The 18,871-nt window shown below is 44.5% G+C and overlaps 2 pseudogenes; one reads left to right on the top strand and one right to left on the bottom strand.

Annotated features, from left to right (window-relative positions):
* Positions 1–2,122: 2,122 nt before the first annotated feature.
* LOC116908143 lies at positions 2,123–2,652 on the bottom strand (annotated as a pseudogene).
* Positions 2,653–6,586: 3,934 nt separating this feature from the next.
* LOC116908432 lies at positions 6,587–6,683 on the top strand (annotated as a pseudogene).
* The last annotated feature ends 12,188 nt before the right edge of the window (positions 6,684–18,871 follow it).

The following is an 18,871-nucleotide window of genomic DNA, read 5'->3' as shown; positions in this document are numbered from 1 at the left end:
CCTGGGACCTGGTACTTATAGACTAAGCTAGGCAGTGAGTCCCAAGGGTCTCTTCTGTCTCTGTCTCCCCAGTGCTGAGGATTACAAGTAGACACATGCGTGTCATGTTTTTGTGTTCTGGTTTGGTTTGGTTTTGGTGTGTGGTTTTTGAAGGTAGGGTTTCTCTGTATAGCTCTGACTGTCTTGTAACTCCCTCTGTAGACAGGGCTGGCCTCAAACTCACAAGAGATCCACCTGCCTCCTGTGAATGCTGGGACTCAATGCCTGTGCCTCCACTGGCACCCGCCATGTCATGTTTTTTATGTGGGTTCCTGGTTATGTCTCCTTAGTTATCTCCCTAGCCCTAAAGCATGTATCTATCCACAGTACAGGAGACTGAACTTGGTGCCTCACTCCCAACAGGCCTTACCACTGAGCCATACCTCAGCCCTCCTTTTGATTTTTAATTTTCAGGTAGAGTCTCATTAAGTTGCCCAGGCTGGTCTCGAACCCACTCTGTAAATTTCAGGATAGCCAGAACTATAGGCCTGTGCTATCTGGCCTGTTCTAAAGCTTTGATAGGCACAAATGCTTCAGTGAGGCACAAGCCTACCAACTTTTTAAATTTCAACTGTCTGACATGTCAAAAACCTGTCATTTATGTATTGTACACACACTAAAATTTTCTGTGCAGGAAGCATGCATGGAATGTGTGCCAGGAGCCAGCCGCTGCTCTAAGCAATGAAGACAGGAGAGAACAGAAAAGTGCTCTCTGTAAGCTTCCAGTTAAATAGAGGCAAGGACAAAGTTCACAGACAATTCCAAGTGATGATGTTACAAGGAAAATATTGCAAGGAAATGGAAAGGATAGGGAATGCCAAAACTGTTGAAATGTAGGCCCCACAACATTTTAGTTTAGTTTTTGTTTGGTTGTCTGGGTTTCTTTTATTTGATTGGTCGTTTTGTTCTTGTTCCACCTTTCCCCCCTCTGAAACAGGGTAGCTATGTGTGTAGCCCTAGCTGGGCTGGAACTCACTATGTAGATCCAGTTGGCCTCAAACTCACAGAGATCCTGCTGCTTCTGCCTCCCCAGTGCTGGGAATAAAAGTATGTGCCACTGGGGTTGGGGATTTAGCTCAGCAGTAGAGCGCTTGCCTATCGAGCGCAAGGCCCTGGGTTCGGTCCCCAGCACCGGAAAAAAAAAAAAAGAAAGAAAGAAAGAAAAAAGGAAAAAAAAAGTATGTGCCACTGTGCCATCTGGGCAATGGCTCTGTTGATAGAGGGTTTTCTCTACAAAAACAGGGGACCTGCATTAATTCCCAGAGGCTACGTAAAAGATCCCCAGTGCTTCCATAAAAGCCAGACATGGCAGTATATGATCATAATTCCAGCTCTGGGGCCAAGAATGCAGGGGCATACATTCCTGGACACTGATGAGCTGCAAACTAATGAGAACCCTGTTTCAAAAGACAGAAATGGTGTTCCATAAAGCCTCCATAAATGGCACACATATATACTTAGATACACACACATACACACTCACTTTTAACAAGAATGGGAACTAGAATAAGGCAAAAAGAAGACCAGGCATGTTACAGTTTGAGGGAACATTCCAGCCTGTAAAGATAACCTAAAAGGTTTTGTTGTTGCGGTTTGTTTGTTTTGTTATTTTTATCACTTACAGAACGCATTGAAATGAAGCATCCCCTCTGAACACGGAATAGCAGGCCCTGGTTTCTATAGGTTCCCAACAGAATATGAACCATGGCCTCGAAAGAAAGAGTTCCTTCTCTTCCACATGGCAGTGGCACAGGCCTTTAACCCCAGCACTTGGGAGGCACAATCAAGTAGATCTCTGTGAGTTCGAGACCAACCTGGTCTACAGAGAGAGTTCTAGGATAGCTAAAGCTATTAGACAGCCTCTCTCTCTCTCCCTTCCTCCCTCCCTCCCTCCCTCCCTCCTAAAAAAAAATAGAGTTCCTTCTCCAAAAGGAAGGAAGGGGTTGGGGGTGGGGGGTACAGAGACAGAGACACGTAAAAACTGATTCGATAGGACTTTTCCAGCATCATCTGAAACTATACATTCCTTACCTTGGTTTGGTTTCTTTGGTCCAGTAGACCTAGGTCTGGGGGTGTGCACCACTCAGTCTACCTCCATTTTCTTACTCTGCAAAGTAAGAAAAGCTTGTCATTCCGTTGGGTAAAAGCGCTTACAGACATTGACCTTATTCCGAATCTGTTTGGGGCTATCTTGATAGTAATTCTTCTCATCCCTGGCCATGGCCTTATAGTCCTCCCCATGATTCTCCACCACATAATGAACATAGTCGATGAGGTCCTGAGACAGATGTTTCCTTTCTTCTTTTCGAGGCTGGCTTCTGCCTCTGGGTCATTTACCACATTGGGCTTTTGTACAAGATCCTTGGATCTCTCTCCCATGTCTTCCATGGCCTTTATCTTCCTCTTACGGAGGGGAATCACCTTGTTGGGGTCCATGGTCAACCCCATCTCTGCCAGGTTCTCCGGCACGGATTTGGTATAGTCCCAGGCATGTCAGCTGTGGGAGCACTCAATCCGTAGGCTGCCTTCCGATGGACTTTCCAGTTCAGCTTTTGGTTGACATTGTAACTGAACTTCTGCCTCCAAGTCTTTCTTTCCCTTAGCCTTGGGCATCACACAAATGAATCACACTCTCAGAGTCACATGTTGTGTGTTAATAGTTGATAGCCTAAAAGTTAAAGGGGAGAAATCATGAGGCCAGTGAGATGGTTCAGCAGTAAAGACATTTGCTATGCAAACCTGATGACGTGAGTTCCATTCCTGGTACCCAATGTCATCAAGGTGGAAGGAGAGACTCAAACTCTGCAAAGTTATCCACTGGCTTCCACATGTGTGCTCTTGAAGGCATAGCATGATACAAAACCCTTCCCTATCACGCTCACACATCAAATAACTTCAACCATGGCATGTATGTATTCAACTACACTTTCACTGTACAAGTGTTCATTGAGGGCTTACTATATATGCCAGGAGGCACTGCACTGGACGCTTTGGGATTCATCCTTTTGTGATGGAGCAGAAAAAGCCCATGGCTTTCTGGAGCTTCCCCTCTATCAGTCTGAGGGAGAGTTAGAAAGGCCAGGGTTGCTGGAATACAGGGCAAAGGTCAAAGTCACCGAAAACAGGGGAAATAGGTGACATCATACAGGGCTTTGAGGCAATGCTATTGTTAGACATTCTGAATGCATTTTAAACAAGGAAATGAACTTTTAGCCCACCCCCACCCCGGCTTTAAGACCAATTAGCTGCTGCACGGTGCTCACTTTTTTAGTTAGGGTGGGAGAGGGCAGAGTAAGAAATGAGACAAGGAGTCTCTTCCTGCTTTAAGCAGGAAATGATTGATGATCTTGGCCAAAGTGGAAGGGTGAAGGGAGAGGCCTAGATAGACTTACAAATGATCTGGATATGGACCTGGCAGGTAGTAGCTTCTAAGGACAAGATGGTGATCAAGCTTGACCCATAAAATTAGACCTGAGTGACCAAACAGGGAAACATTAACTAAGAGAGCTGAGGGGAGAAATGGCTAGAAAATCCACTGTTCTCTTCTGTCCTGTCCTGTCTTGGATGAGACCCTGTCTCAAAAAAAAGGAAGTGAGTGAGTGAATGAATGAATGAATGAATGTCTTTCAAATTAAAGAAACACACCATGGTTGCTGAGATTAAAATCAAGGAAAGACTAGGTTTAGAAACACAATTTTAGTAATTACCAGGTTTATTTATCTCTTTGCTTGTTTTATTTAGAAATTCTCTCTAACCCAAGTTGCCCTCTAAGTCCCTGTATAGCTGAGGATGGCCTTGAACTTCTGAACCTATACTTCCCACAGACCCCATTTATGCAGCTCCAGCCCCCACCCCACCTCCCACCCCACCCCCACCGCCTGCGCATGATCGGCAAGCTCTCTACCAACAGGATTACACCCCCAGCCCCATCAGACAAATTGCAAATTGTGTTTAAATGTATCTGACTGTGGTGGGAGAAGTGGGTCAGTAGTCAAGTGTTTGTCTCAGGATAGGATTAGATGAGAACCAATCAGACATAGCCATTTACTGACGATTAGGCGTGAGGGCGGAGGTACAGGAAGACAAGAGTGTGAGGGTTGATCTCTGTGGACTCTGTGGAGCTACTGAATCTAGCCATGGACTATGAGAGGCTGAGCAGGACTGGGTGTATAAGCTCATTCCAGTCAATTTCTGTAACCTCAGCACTTAGGGGCCTGAAGCAAGAAGACCTTTAGTTTAAGGTCAGTCTAGGTTACAGCGCAAGATCCTGCCTCAAAATGGGGAGGGGCCTAGTAACTAGTAGAGGCATTGTTCCCCATGTCATACACTCCCAGACACTCAGGCTAGGACAAAGGAATCACTTGAGCTCAGGAGTTCAAGATCAACCCAGGCAATAGAGCAAAACGCCTGTATCCAAAAATTCCACTAAGTGCTAGGGAGATAGCTCAGCTATTAACCTGTAGTTTTCCTAGCACCCACATATGAGAGCTCACAAATGCCTGTAACGTCAGCTCTAGGAGATCCAACCACCTTTTCTGGCCTCTTTTGCCACTTGTACTCATGTGCGTTTACCCGCACATAGACACACACGAATACACAAGAGTTCATTTTTGAGACAAGGCCTCACTGTAGTCCTGACTGGCCTGGGACTCACTATGTAGACCAAGCTGGCCTTGAACTTACAGAGACCAGCCTACCTCTGTTGGGTTGCTGGGATTCAAGACATGCCCCACCACGCCTGGCTCATAATGTTTTAAAACTCAATTAAAATGGCCGAGCAGGCCAATAAAACAAGAGAACCAAGAGAGGACAGCGTCTAAGAAATCAGGGGACTTAGTGTTTTGAGAGGGATGTGGCTGTTAGCTACAGCAAATGTTCCTGAGATAAAAAGGAAGACAGGCTGGTCCCTTGGATAATGGCACCCTCAGGGGAGAATTAGGGAACACAGTTGGAGATGGCTGAGAAAAGCAGAAGGATGGTGAGAGACATCTGTTGTCAATTGTACAGCTAAGATACGCTACCAGCAAATCAGGTAACCTCCCCACCACCACCACCACCACCGCTATTCCCACCTCCAGTGTGCTGCTCAAATCAACTAACCTGGGCAGGCATGGAAGAAGGAGGGCATTAGAGTTCCAGGTCAGCTATCAAGCAAGCCCCTAGAGAGACGAGAGCTGAAGGGAAGAAAGGAGAGAGAGAGAGAGAGAGAGAGAGAGAGAGAGAGAGAGAGAGAGAGAGAGGGAGGGCGGAACAGGAGGAGGAATAAGGAGAGAAGGAAGGAGCTACCTATGCTATTTATAACGGATTCTTTTTTTACTGTATTATGAAGCTAGCATGAGAGGGTCTGCCTAGCTTGCATGATGCTCTGAGGATCCCCAGCATGAAACAAGCCACCTCAACAAAACAAAGCCCCAGAGCCACCTGGGGAAAGGGAAAGTTCTAACAGGAAGGAAAGAGGAAGGCTAGAGAGAAGCGTCCCTGGGCAGCAACCACAGTCATGGTTAAAGTTTTGGCCAGTCATGGTGGCATATGCCTATAATCCTCTCAGAATGTTGAGGCAGAAGAATTCGAGCACAGGGTGAACCAGGGCAACACGGCAACACACCACTCTAATTTAAAAAAAAAAAAAAATGTAGCTGGGCATAACGTCCCATAATGTGCTGGGAGCACTCAGGAAGCAGACCTGAACATAGATAGTCCTGTGTTTGGTCCCACCAAGGCTATAGAGCAAGACCCTTCTTTAGCAAAAGAACAAAGCACATGTTTTGTTTTGTTTTTTGGTTTTTATTTCCCAAACAATACCAGTGGCTGCTAACAGCACGGGGTAAAATGCTGACACTCCTGTATCAACACAGTATCAAATCTTCTACAGAAGATATTTGTTTTCCTTGTAGGAAGCCTGCATTAGAAACAGGGACTCCAGCATGGTAGGCAGTCTCTCTAACGTTGAGCTGTGCCCTAACCTTATAAAAGATATGTATTAGCTATAGAAGGAAAAGGAGTAGCTTCATGGTGAGAAATTTAGCAGGGAACTACCTTCTAGGATCAAAGCTGCTATGCTAAGTGAGGGTGGATGTTTTCCAGCTGCTTGACAAGCTAAGGTAGGAGGATAGCTTGAGAGCAGGGTCTAGCCTGGCCAACACAGCAAGACCTCTAATTTAACATGTTCAGAGATGGATTCTGTGAACTTCCACAGCTGATCCTTTGAGAACCATGCAAACTTCACTTCTGAAACGTAGCTACTGGAAACTAGCAACTGAAATTTTTTTTTTTAAGATTTATTTATTTATTCTATATAAGTACACTGTAGCTTTCTTCAGACACACCAGAAGAGGGCATCAGATCTCACTACAGATGGTTGTGAGCCACCACGTGGTTGCTGGGATTTGAACTCAGGACCTCTGGAAGAGCAGTCAGTGCTCTAAACCGCTGAGCCGTCTCTCCAGCCCACAACTAGAATCTAATGATAAGAAAACAAAAGACAACCCCAAACTAAAGGACACTCTATGTAATAACTGACCTTCTCGCTTCTTAAAAATGTTAATGGAGCTTTCTGTGGCTCATAAGGTTAATGATTAGGTTTTTAATGTCACATGTGAGACCTCCTTCGAGCCTTATTATGTGGGAACATGACTCATCTGACATGGAAATGTATTAAGATAATAAAAGACAAAGCCCAAGAAACTGCTCCTGATTAAAGAGACCGAAAATACATAATTTAGTGCATTCTCTGAATTGGATGGGACCAGGAACATGCATGTGTAAACGTACATGCATATGTCTACACAAAATAACTGTAGAAGATGTAAAAGAAAACAAGGAAGCCGAAACTTAGTTGGATTGGCAGGTAGAGTGCTTGCTTAGCATGCACAGGGCCCTGGGCTCCAGCCCAGCACTGCAACCCTAGGGGTGGTGGGGCACACCTCTAACCCAGCAGTCGGGGGGATCGGGAGTCCCAGACCACTCTTGGCTACATAGCAACGTTAAGGCTGGGCTGGAATATGAGAGAGAGAGAGAGAGAGAGAGAGAGAGAGAGAGAGAGAGAGAGAGAGAGAGAGAGAGAGAGAGAGAAACATGAAGACATGGATCGCGGTGCAGACCTGTGGAGACAGGGAAAGATGGAGAGCGTGTTGCATTCACGCCTCTATTGCAGACATTCTGTCTCTAGAACTCGGAGAATAAACTCCTGCTCTTCCTACCCATCTCATCTGTGGTGATTCTTTTTTCTTATAATTTCTTATAATTAGACAGATCTTAAAACGAGATGGGTCTTCACTGAGTAGCGCTGCCTAGCTTGGAACTCACTGCGTAGACCAGGCTGACCTCAAACTCACAGAGGTCTGTTTGCTTCCGCCTCCCAGGTGCCGGGATTAAAGACCTGTGCTATCTTGTCTGGCCTTCTGGTACATTTTTATGCCTGTTGTCAGAGATTAATTCCACATTACAAGGTAAGTATTGCGGCTAGTGATATAACTTAGCGGGCATAGGCAGTTACTGCCAACAGGATCCCCAGGACTAACACAATGAAAAGAGCAAAATGACTCCCACAGATTGTCCTCTGATGTCCATGCATGCACCAGGAGTACACGCAGATGCACATGCACAAAAAATAAAATGTAACAAAAACTTTCAAAAAAAAAAAAAAAAAAAGAGAGAGAAGTAAAAACTATGTGTGTGTTGGGGTTGGGGATTTAGCTCAGTGGTAGAGCACTTGCCTAGGAAGCGCAAGGCCCTGGGTTCGTCCCCAGCTCCAAAAAAAAAAAAAAAAAAAAAAAAAAAACTATGTGTCGGGTTCAGTCCCCAGCTCCGGGGGGGGGCGGAACTATGTGTCACTAAGCAGATGAAAACCACTCCCATTAATGGTAAGAGGACTAAAACCAGACACTGGAAAGAGGCTCACTGGGATCAAGCCCACCTTGTGCCCTAATTCAGCATAAATGGTAACCGAGGATTAAAAGCACATCCGCCGTCAGCATGTCCTCCTCACATTTGCAAACAGAGTCAGCCTGGACTCGCCAACGAGCTGCCTACAGTCTCACTCAGACACTGGCCAGGCTTGGCAGAGCGAACCTTCATCTGCTAAACTGACTGCTGGCTTTTTTTTTTTTTTTTTAAACGAATTTAGGCATTTTTGCCTGCGTGTTTATCTGTGCACCACATGAGTATCTGATGCCCAGGAGAGGGCATCTATTTTCTGGAATGGAAGGGAGTGACCTTGAGCTGCCATGTGGGTACTAACTGGGAACTGAACCCAGGTCCTCTGGGAAGAGCAGTCAGTGCTCTTTTATTTATTTTTTTTTTTTTTGGAGCTGGGGACCAAACCCAGGGCCTTGCGCCGCTTAGGCAAGCGCTCTACCATGAGCTAAATCCCCAACCCCACCCCACCCCACCCCCGCAGTTAGTGCTCTTAACTACTGAGCTGTCTGCGGGGGGCCTTCGTTGGCTTTTTTCACTGTGGGTTCTGGGTGGGGACTGAATTCAAGTTCCTATGCTTGCAAAGCAAGCATATTATAAGGTAGCTATTTCTCCAGCCCTAACGTCACCATTCTCAAGAATAGAAATGACTTCCAAAACAAAACAAAACAAAACAAAACAAAAAAAAAAAACTGCTAGTATGAGATGTTTGCTTTTGTTTGTGCCCAGATACCAGAAGTTTTTAGAGTCACTGTAAGAAGTAGGAATCGCCAAAGTGTTCTTCCTGCTTCCGTGCACTCAGCACAAAGGCTTCTGAGACCCCAGCACATTTCCAGTAGATACCAGATGGGGACCCTCCAATTCAGCTCTGGCATAATCTACCTGGAGGTGGGGTCAGAACCCACAAGCTGAAGGCTCAGTTCCTAAGACGCCTCCCACTTCAGACACCATTCAGGATTCCCACAAACCACAGTTGGGTTCGATTTGTTAAAATGGTTCCCAGAACTCAGGAGGGTTACTTACAATTGCTAGTTTAGCAGGTAGGAGGCTGAGTCAGGAGGTTCACTGTGAGATCAAGGCCAGCCAGAGAGAGCTATAGTGAGAGACCCTATGTCAAATAGTAACAACGAAACGGACTAGATTATCATAAAGAAGATTGCAAAGGGAGCTGACGGACATGCGCATCGGACAGATGCATAGGCAAAGGACATGAGTAAAGAGTGGGACCTGCTCACCTTCTCTTGATCCACAGCCCTCTCTCCAGTAACCTCCACACATTCAGAAAACCAAAACCTCTGAACCAGCTCCCTTGGGGGCTTTGTGGAGGTTTCATTGTGTAAGCAGGGTTGATTGATGATTACGTCATTGGCCATTGGTGGTCAATTTAATCTTTAGGGAGTGGTTTAGTCCCTCTCATTACTTCAAAAGTGGGAAGTGGGCCTGAAACTCCCAGTGGTATTGGTCTTCTTAGAGGCCAGTCCCCATCCTGAAGCAACTAAATCCCTCATTTATCTCCTTGGCACCTGAGACATTTGCCCTCTACCCCCACACACTTGAAGGGTTTTGGGACTAATGTGGCAAGAAACAAGAAATACCCAGATACACGTTTATGTCACAATAGTACGTCATAAAACTGGATTGTGTCCACCACAGTCATAGATGTTGGGGAAAGAGTTATAAAGACCAGAAGAAACCTGGGGAACTGGTCCACAGAGAGAAGTCCAAAAGAAGATTTCCAGTCAAGATGCCTCCCTCTCCGTCAAACAGAGTCAAGGTTTAAAAAACAAGAAGCACTTGAAACAGAAAAAAACTTCTCATCACACATTTCACTTCAAGAAACACCTCTGTGGGGAAGATTTGCTCTGTTTTAGGAAATGAAAGTACTGCCCGAGTCTAGAATCAAATTTAAAGCTAATTTTAAAACAAAGCAAAAACTAAAAGACCTCTTTGGATGGGATTCAGTAGGGATGATTCTTGGACCTTAATTCAGATGTTAGTGTGAGGGACGCTGTCTTTTCCTGTGTACTAACAAGTTTGGCTGGTTTATGTGGGCAGGCAATGGCAACCCCTAGATAGCTTTAGATGGAGGTGGTCACCTGAAAAAAATCAAAACAGGATTAGAGAGATGGAACTTTCTGTCCTGTCCTCTAAAGGTTAAGCTGATCGCCAACAGGCAACAATCTAATCAAGTAAGCCTCCATAAGGAGACCTTATTCAAAACCCAAATGGAGAGAATTTGGCTAACCAGGATAAGTGAGCATGTGGAGGTTCTTGGACGGTGGTCCATCCTCCTACCTTACCCTCTGCAAGTCATCATCCAGAATTTACCAGTATCCTTGGTAGTATTGCATCCAGTTCTGCAAGCTGCGGTAGCGACGCAGTAGAACCAAGGTGGAGTTGTGGGGATGCCAGCTTAGAACCGTCCATCAGAAATGCAGGCAAGCCATCCTGGGACTGTGGCTGGCATCTTCAGTGGGCAGCAGCTGGAGGAGTAAGCCCTCAGTCTGTGGGATCTGAGGCGTCTCTTGGAAGATAGCATCTGACATGGGCTGGATTTGAGGATTCTGGTACAGAAATGCTTGCTTGCTTGCTTGCTTGCTTGCTTGCTTGCTTGCTTGCTTGCTTGCTTGCTTGCTTGGTGTGTGTGTGTGTGTGTGTGTGTGTGTGTTTTGAAGGTCCTATATATTTTGTCACAGACGTCTACTGCATTATATAAGAGTATGGCAGGAAAAACTGAATGTGGGGGTTTCTTCAATAAATCCTTAGAACTGTTCATTCTGTTTGTAGCAATCTCACTTAAATGTGGGTTGTGTGGGAAAAGCCTTCATCAGAAATGTATCACTGATTCCTGAGAATAGCAACACAAAAGAGAAACTAAGGCAAGGAAGATACTTAAGAAATAGAGGGGACATAAGAAGGAAAAGAGCTCCTTCAACTTTCCTAGGTCTGGTCTCTCAGCCTGACAACCCTACCCCGAGACATCTTCAGTATGGGCCAGACCACCAGCAGAACTCGACTCCCCTTCTTGAGAAATAACCAGAAAACATAAGTTAATGATGGCTAATGTGAGGCTGGAGAAATGGCTCAGCAGTTAACAACAGTTCCTCCAGGGGCTGTAGGTTCAATTCCCAGCACCCCCATGGCAGTTCAGAACTGCCTGTAACTCCAGTTCCAGAGGATCCAACACCCTGACACAGACACACAGGCAGGCAAAACACCAATCAGTGCACATAAAATAAGAATAAATAATTTTTTAAAATATGACTAATGAACTAATGTGTGAGTCCAACCTTCTTGTGACACATTAATAAGTGGTGATGGTTCTTTTGATTGGTGTTATAGCTCTGCTATCCTTCCCACCTCCGATGGTCTCCCTTTCAAGGATAGAACTCTGAGAATAAGAAAAAAGGAACACGGCAGTACATACTTCATCTAACGCCCAAACTTAGGTTCAGATGAAGTAGCTTTGAAGCCGACAGCTAGCGCACAGCTAGTCCTGAGACACTTTGGTGTGTTTCTCTCCTAACCCTGCACTTGACTCCTTCAAGTGCACCTTGCTTTCTGCTCAACCTTGAAACTCCCTAAGGTTCCTTTATTCTGAGTCATCCCAGGAGTCTTTTCTGTGACATCCAGAACCCAGCTACACTTGAACAGAGTTCCCCATCCCTGAGGAGATTCCTCAAGCACTCATCAGGCAGCAGTCTGATGAATTTCCTGCTGCTTATGACAAAGCCTTAGCCTGTGAGAAATGCTGGAGAGCTTCCAACTCAAATAAAGCCCTCAGCGTTTAAAAATCTTATACAGAAAGACATTTATGAGTGCAGCGAATGTGGAAAACCCCTTAGCTAAGGCAATACCTCCTGGATTTGAGGGAAATGTACATAGGAGAGAAAGAACATCTGTGGACTGGATATAATCGAGTATTCTTTCCTCTGTCTAAATGATATTCTCTCTATGTATTTTCTTGCCTCCCTCTATCTGGCTGAAAACTAAAACTTGGACCTCTTATGTACAAGAAAAGTGTTTGTACAACTGGTCTACCTCCTCAGGTCACCAAACATTTTACTGAATCCTACCACCCATTCTATATTTAAGAATCCATATAAGCTATGAATGGTTGGTGAGAGCCTCTAACCCAGGAGGCAGAGGCAGGTGGATGTCTACGCGTTTTAGGTCAGTGTGGTGTATATAGAGAGTTTCAGGCCAGCCAGAGTTCCATGGTGAGACCCTGTATCAAAAATTAGAAGGAAGAATCCACATACAAGTGATAAACATGGAGGCAAGGCAGCTCTGGTGCATACATACTCACATGTCTAAAGAGCCTTATGACAGTGGGAAAGCTATCTCATTGTCAAGCCTCCTTAGCTAGAAGCAATACCTCATTAAAGATAAAAAACCTTTGTACTGAGAAGAAACCCTACGTATTTAGTGAATGCAGTAATCTCCAGCTGGAAGAAAAATTTCCTTGTTCATCAGCTAATCCGTACAAGGAAGAATTTTGAAAGTCATAGGCATGAAAAGGCTTTTTATAAAAAAGCCACAAGTAGGGCTAGGGATATAACTCAACAGTAGAATGCTTGCTTCTCGCTTACTCGATCATCAGCAATACATATATACACACACATATGTACACATACGTTAAACACCAGAGAATTCATGATGGAGACAAACCCTGCATGTGTAAGAAAGGCAAGAAATCCCTCAATATCAAATCAGATCACATTTGAAAATTCATACTTGAATACTTATGGTATGCCATAAAATTTGTCTTGGTTTGGGTATGGTAGTTTGGGCTTATGATCCCAGCACTTGGCAATTATAGGCAGGAACATAGTGAAGGTAAGGCCAGCCCGGGCTACTGGAGAGCCTGTCTCAAAATGAACCAAACCAAACCAAAACATACTAATGAATGTGGTATGATAGTGAGAAAATCATGAAACAGTGTGACAGTTGTCCAGAAGAAGCATTCTGTGAATGCACCAAGAGGCCTTGTTTACTTGAGTTGCTTCTGGTGCATGCAAGAACCATACGAGTAACCCTAAAGTCCTGGTGGCCCATGCCTTTAATCCCAGCCCTCAGGAGGCAAAGCCACACAGATCTCCGTGAGTTCCAAGAAAGCCTGGTCCACATAAGGAGTTCCGGGACAGCCAGAGCTGTGGCTGTGAGACCCTGTCTTGAAACGAACAAACCATACATGTAACACATACCATGAATGTGAAAGGTATGCAAAACCTTCTTTTAGGCAGAGTTTAAGTACCAATAACAGTGAAAAACCTGATTTTAGGGATCAGAATATGCACCACATGGGACACAAGTAAATGTACACTCATTAAACCTTACAGATACTTTGGACTTATGAAAAGTTTCAGCAGGAGTTTATATTTTATAGATTAATAGACTCAAGGATTCTCTCTCTCTCTCTCTCTCTCTCTCTCTCTCTCTCTCCTCTCTCCTCCCTCCCCTCTCCCTCCCCTCTCTCTCCCTCTCTCTCTCTCTCTCTCTCTCTCTCTCTCTCTCTCTCTCGTGACAGTCTCGTGTAGCCCAGATTGACCTCAAAGTTGTTATGTAGTTGTTATGAAGATGACTTTGAACTTCTGAACCCCCTGCCTCGACAGTCCAATTGCTGGGACTACAGATATGAGCCACTAATCCTGATTTTTGTAGGGTGCTAGGAATCGAAGCAGGGTTTCATTCATGTCAAAGCTAACTTTTTTTACCCTCTATGTAATTTTAATAAGGAAAAGTTTTTCAGAAAATGATAGTAGGCAAAAAAAGCTTTCACAACAAACATCATGAATGCTATTGGGGGTGGGGGAGAGACAGAGTCTTATGAAGCCCAGACTGCCTCAAACTTTAAAAATGTATGTTTTAAAATCATGTACATGGTATACATGTAGGTTTTATACACGTATGAGAGTGTAGATACCCGCAAAGTCCAGAAGAGGGTGTTGGATCCCCAGGAGCTACAGTTACAAGTAAGGTGAGCTGCCTGACATGGATGCTGGGAATCAAACTCTGATTCATTGCAAGAACACTAGGTGCTCTGAACTACTAAACCATCTCTTCATCCCCTGCAAGCAAAGTTCATGTAGCGAAGGATAACCTTGGACTTCTGATGTTCTTCCCTCTACTTTCCAAATGCTAACATTTCAGGCCACCACAACTGCTTTATTAATGCTAAAATTTTTAAATTATTCCCCTTAAAGATCATAAACAAATGATGTATTTATCCTACTACTGCCCATTATCATGGTGTTTTGCTTTCTAGGAGATTGAAACATTCCATCTTGCTGGATCCTTAAGCAGGAAGGTAAATAACTCAAAATAGCTGCAGGAAGTCCCTGAAACTGACCAGATTCACTAGGCCCCTCCCTGTGAGAATGAGCAATACAATCTGAGAGTCCACCTCAGATGCTGAACTGCACTGAGGACAGAGGTAGCTGACCAGCTAGGACTCAAGCAAGCTGAACTTCAAAGAAAACTCTCAGAGGAGAAAACCCACAAAGACAACTCAGACCAGATCAGCTGCCTGGAAGAAGTAAGTATAGACCAACCAAAGCACCTGGAAAGGACATTCTCCAACCTGTTAAGCTGCCTGAAAGTTGTGCAATGTGCTTCAGATTTCCCACTGCGTGAGCTGCCACCCATGGTGGCATAGGGTTTGGTGATATTGCTGTCTTTGAGTTATTTCTGTTCTTGTAACTAACCCCTCACCCATACTTTCGTAAGTAACTCAGATAAACTCAATGGTTCACCAAGTTGGACTCCGCAGGGATCTGTACTTTGGACTGTTGGGGGTTTTCTATCTAGGGTGAGTATACATATGTGTTACACCCCCCCCCAATTTTGTTAAACAACACATGGTTGTAGAGGTGTTGCACAATGAAATAGACAAATCCAAAGAACATAGGATTCGAAAAGAAAAACAAGGCTGTAGGCTGAAAGGAAAAGTATCATTCTGGACCCATAAAACCAAGTTCTCAGCACAGAGGAGATTTGCCCCAGGGGGACAGAGGGCAGGGAATAAAAGACAAAAACAGGAGATGGGGGGCAGGGAGAAGGAAGGAATCAGGAGTATTTGTCCCAGGGGATAAAGGATAGAGAGGAAACAAAAGTGGCCCATAGACAAATGACAGTTTATAAAGGTACCAGGGGACCCCCCCACACCCGACCCTGTTAGGATGAGGTGTTTAATTGTATTGGGGCGTGCTAATAGGGCAGCCAAGGGGGGCTTTTGAATGCTGGACTTCAATACTTTGATAGCTTGACTTTGATAGTCAGCCTCCTCCTGCAGGAAGTGGCCAAATAAGGAACTAAGCCTTGGTGGCCAGCTCTAGGAATGCAATCTAAGGGGTTTTAGCAAAGCAGAGGGAATTGGGGAGAAGGGCAAGGCCTGCCAGAGCTATGCTCACAGCCACGCTTGAGCTGACCAGAGGCCCTTCACCTAGAATGCACAAAGCCACAGACTCCTGATCCTCAGCCTTGCCTTTATGAGGTGCAGGGACACAGGCTTGTAGCTCCAGCACTTAGCCAGAAAGAAAGAAAGAAGGAAGGAAGGAAGGAAGGAAGGAAGGAAGGAAGGAAGGAAGGAAGGAAGGAAGGAAGGAAGGAAGGAAGGAACGAAGGAAGGAAGGAAGGAAGAGAGAAAGAAAGAAAGAGAAAGAGAGAAAGAGAAAGAGAAGAAAGAAAGAAAAGTCTAAAGCCAAGGAAGATACCCTCAGAGATAAGTATGTATCAAACCTTGCTTCATTACAGGATTCTGTAGACTTCTAAGATCTGGAGTGGAGCCATCTGAAAGAAGTGGGAGTGCTGGGATCCAGCCAGTGATGGAGAGCCCTCAGCTAGCACCATGGGGTTCCAGGTACCATCTCCAAGGGAATCCCCCTTCCTATGCTCCCCCTCCAAGAGAGAGAGAGGAGACACGTGATTCGTGCCTGTAATTCCAGCTCTGGAGAGTCTGAGGCAGGAGGACAGGCTGGACTACATAATAAGACACTGTTTCATAAAAACAATTCCTAAGAGAATCTGCACAGACTATGAGGACGAGACTATAGAGAAAAGAGCCTTGAGCCCGTTCAGATCAGAAAGCCACAGAGGAGAGATGTTCATACAATTAAATTACATAACAGTGTACAATTCTCCAACGCAGCTCAACTTTGTATGAACTTCATGATCGATCTGAGAAAGTCTGGCATCTTCTTGAATCATTCATTGATCACCCCCACAGAGAGTACTCATACCAAGATTAGCTAAACCTGTCTGCTTGATACAGCCGCGACCAACCATGCCACCTTGTTGATCTGTGTACAATAGCCCAGTCCTTGTTCAGCTGTATGCAGTCACCCCGCCTCTCTTCAACTCTATAATAAGCACACTGAGCTTCCAGGGTGCTGAGGTTTCTCCAGCAGGGAGTCCGGATCACCTCATCCCAGCTTTCTGTCTGTGTGCCCTGTCTGTCTGTCTTCAGTCCTTCACCATTCCTCGACAAGTCTAAGTCCTCGAACCATGCAAGGACTTGGCAGTGAGTAACGCAAATGAGACACACACACACAGCACCACAGAAAATATATGTGCACAAAGGTTTCTCCCAGAGAGATGGTCTAGGATACAATAATTAAGAAAGCCTGGTTATTTCTCTGGGAAATATCACAGAGATTCCTGTTAAATGTCCACAAGAGGGGTTGGAGATTTAGCTCAGTGGTAGAGCGCTTGCCCAGCAAGCTCAAGGCCCTGGGTTTGGTCCTCAGCAAAAAAAATGTCCACAAGACTGGTCGAGTTAAATACAGAGAAAGATGCGGGGCAGGTAAGCTAGAGTACCCTACCAGAGGAATGTGAGACGGCGTGAGAGATTAGGAAACACTTGACACCTTTTAAAAATTGTTAAAAAGATTTATTTTTAGTAGCCTGTGGGGTGTGTGTGTGTGTGTGTGTGTGTGTGTGTGTGTGTGTGTGTGTGTGTGTGTGTGTGTTCAAGTGAGTACAGCTCTCCTGGCAGAACAGATCTCCTGAGAAGAGGTGGGTTAAGAACATGGTTTGCTTTTGCAGGCAACCCAGTTTCTGTTCCTAGCACCCATATGACACAACCATCTGTAACTCCAGTCCTAGAGGATCTGGAGCCTTTCTATGGTCTTCTAGGGTATCAGGCAGACAAGAACAACCATGTACATAAAATAAATAATAAACATTTAAAATAATAAATAAACATTTGAAAGTCTTATTTGTAATAACTCCAAATGGGGATGTCGATGAACACTTAAAAAGGAGTTATGTAGCTATACAACACAGTGCTTTTTAAGCAGCGAAGGCAAATGAACGTTTATGTATGCAATACCAAGATTAACCTCAAAATGATGATGGTAACTAAAGCCAGTGTGACTCCACAATGTTCCTCACAGCAGGATTCTATTAGATAAATAAATGTAAACAGATTAGTAGTGATAAGAAACAGGTCAGAGATTGGGCAGTGAGGGTGACAGGGGAGGGACTAGACAAATTCAGAAGAAAACTTTGACTAGGGATAAGTGTGCTCACTTCCTTGACAGCAGTGACAGATTCACGATGTGTACAGATCCCAAACACTATTGAGCTGCTTACTATAAACATGTGCATTTTAAGGCATGTTCTACCCCTAAGAGGGCAAGAGTGCTGTCTTAAGATTTCTGAGAATTATAATAAGCTAAGGGCCGTATAAAAATAGTTTAGAATTAAATCTCCATTTGCAATACAATTTAGACTTAAGATTTCTTAGACGGCGCCTCAATTTTACACAACATTCGAAGATTTTAGGAGCTGGAGAGATGAGTCAGTGGTTAAAAGCACTTGCTGCTCTTATAGAGAACCTGGGGTTCAGCTCCTAGCACCCAGATTGGGTGGCTCACTGTGTCTTGTAACTCCAGCACCAGGGCATCAGATTTTCTTTTCTGGCTTCTACAGGCACCCGTATGCCCATATTGCATAGAAACACATTCTCTCTTCCACTTCCTCCTCCTCTTCCTCTTCTTCCTCCTCCTTCTTCTCTTCCTCCTCCTCCTCCTTTTTCTCTCAACACACACACATACACATGCCCCAATCTCCCTCTCTCTCTCTCTCTCTCTCTCTCTCTCTCTCTCTCTCTCTCTCTGTGTGTGTGTGTACTCACACTTGTAGAGGCCAAAGGTCAAAAGTAAGTACCTTCCTCATCACTTTCTACCTTTTTAGAACAATTATTACATTTGTTTATTTGGGGACGGGATATTCACACCATGATGCTGGTGTGGAAGTTGGAGGACAATTTTTGGGAGTTGATTCTTTTCTTTTACCATGTGGGTCACAGGGATCACACGCTGGTTTGGCAACAAGAGCATTTACCCACCTTCATTCAGTGAGCAGAAAGCTCATAGAATAACTGGCCAATCTTGGGATCTTGGGATCCTCTACCCATTACCTCCAATACTGAGATCACAGCTGTACTTGTTGTTGTTGTTGTTGTTGTTGTTGTTGATGTTGTTGTTGTTGTTGTTTAATGTGAATATGGAGAACTCAAGTCCTCAGGCTTCTGTGGTGAGCATTTTACCCACTAAGCCATTTCCCCTAAATACTCTCTATTTTGAATAAGAAGAAAGCTCATCAGATCATAGAAATCAGATCCAAAAGCTATAACAACAAAAATGGCACTGTAAATCTTTAAATAGTTTTTCAGATCTATCTTAATTTTAACAGGGGAGGTGGTGTGTGTAGTGAATTCTGGAGCCCACAGAGATATAAGGGTCCTTTGGAGCTGGCGTCATAGGTGGATGTGAGCCAGGGCTATAAGGAGAATAGAATATATAATGTATGATGTATGATACATGATATACTATATACAATATGATCTATATATACATATGTATATCACTAGGTTTTACAATCTCTTCTGGATATGGTAATGACCTTTTTCACC

Source organism: Rattus rattus, chromosome 8 (genome assembly GCF_011064425.1).
Source record: "Rattus rattus isolate New Zealand chromosome 8, Rrattus_CSIRO_v1, whole genome shotgun sequence".
Taxonomy (NCBI): Eukaryota; Metazoa; Chordata; class Mammalia; order Rodentia; family Muridae; genus Rattus; species Rattus rattus.
This window is presented reverse-complemented; position numbering and strand designations above follow the sequence as displayed.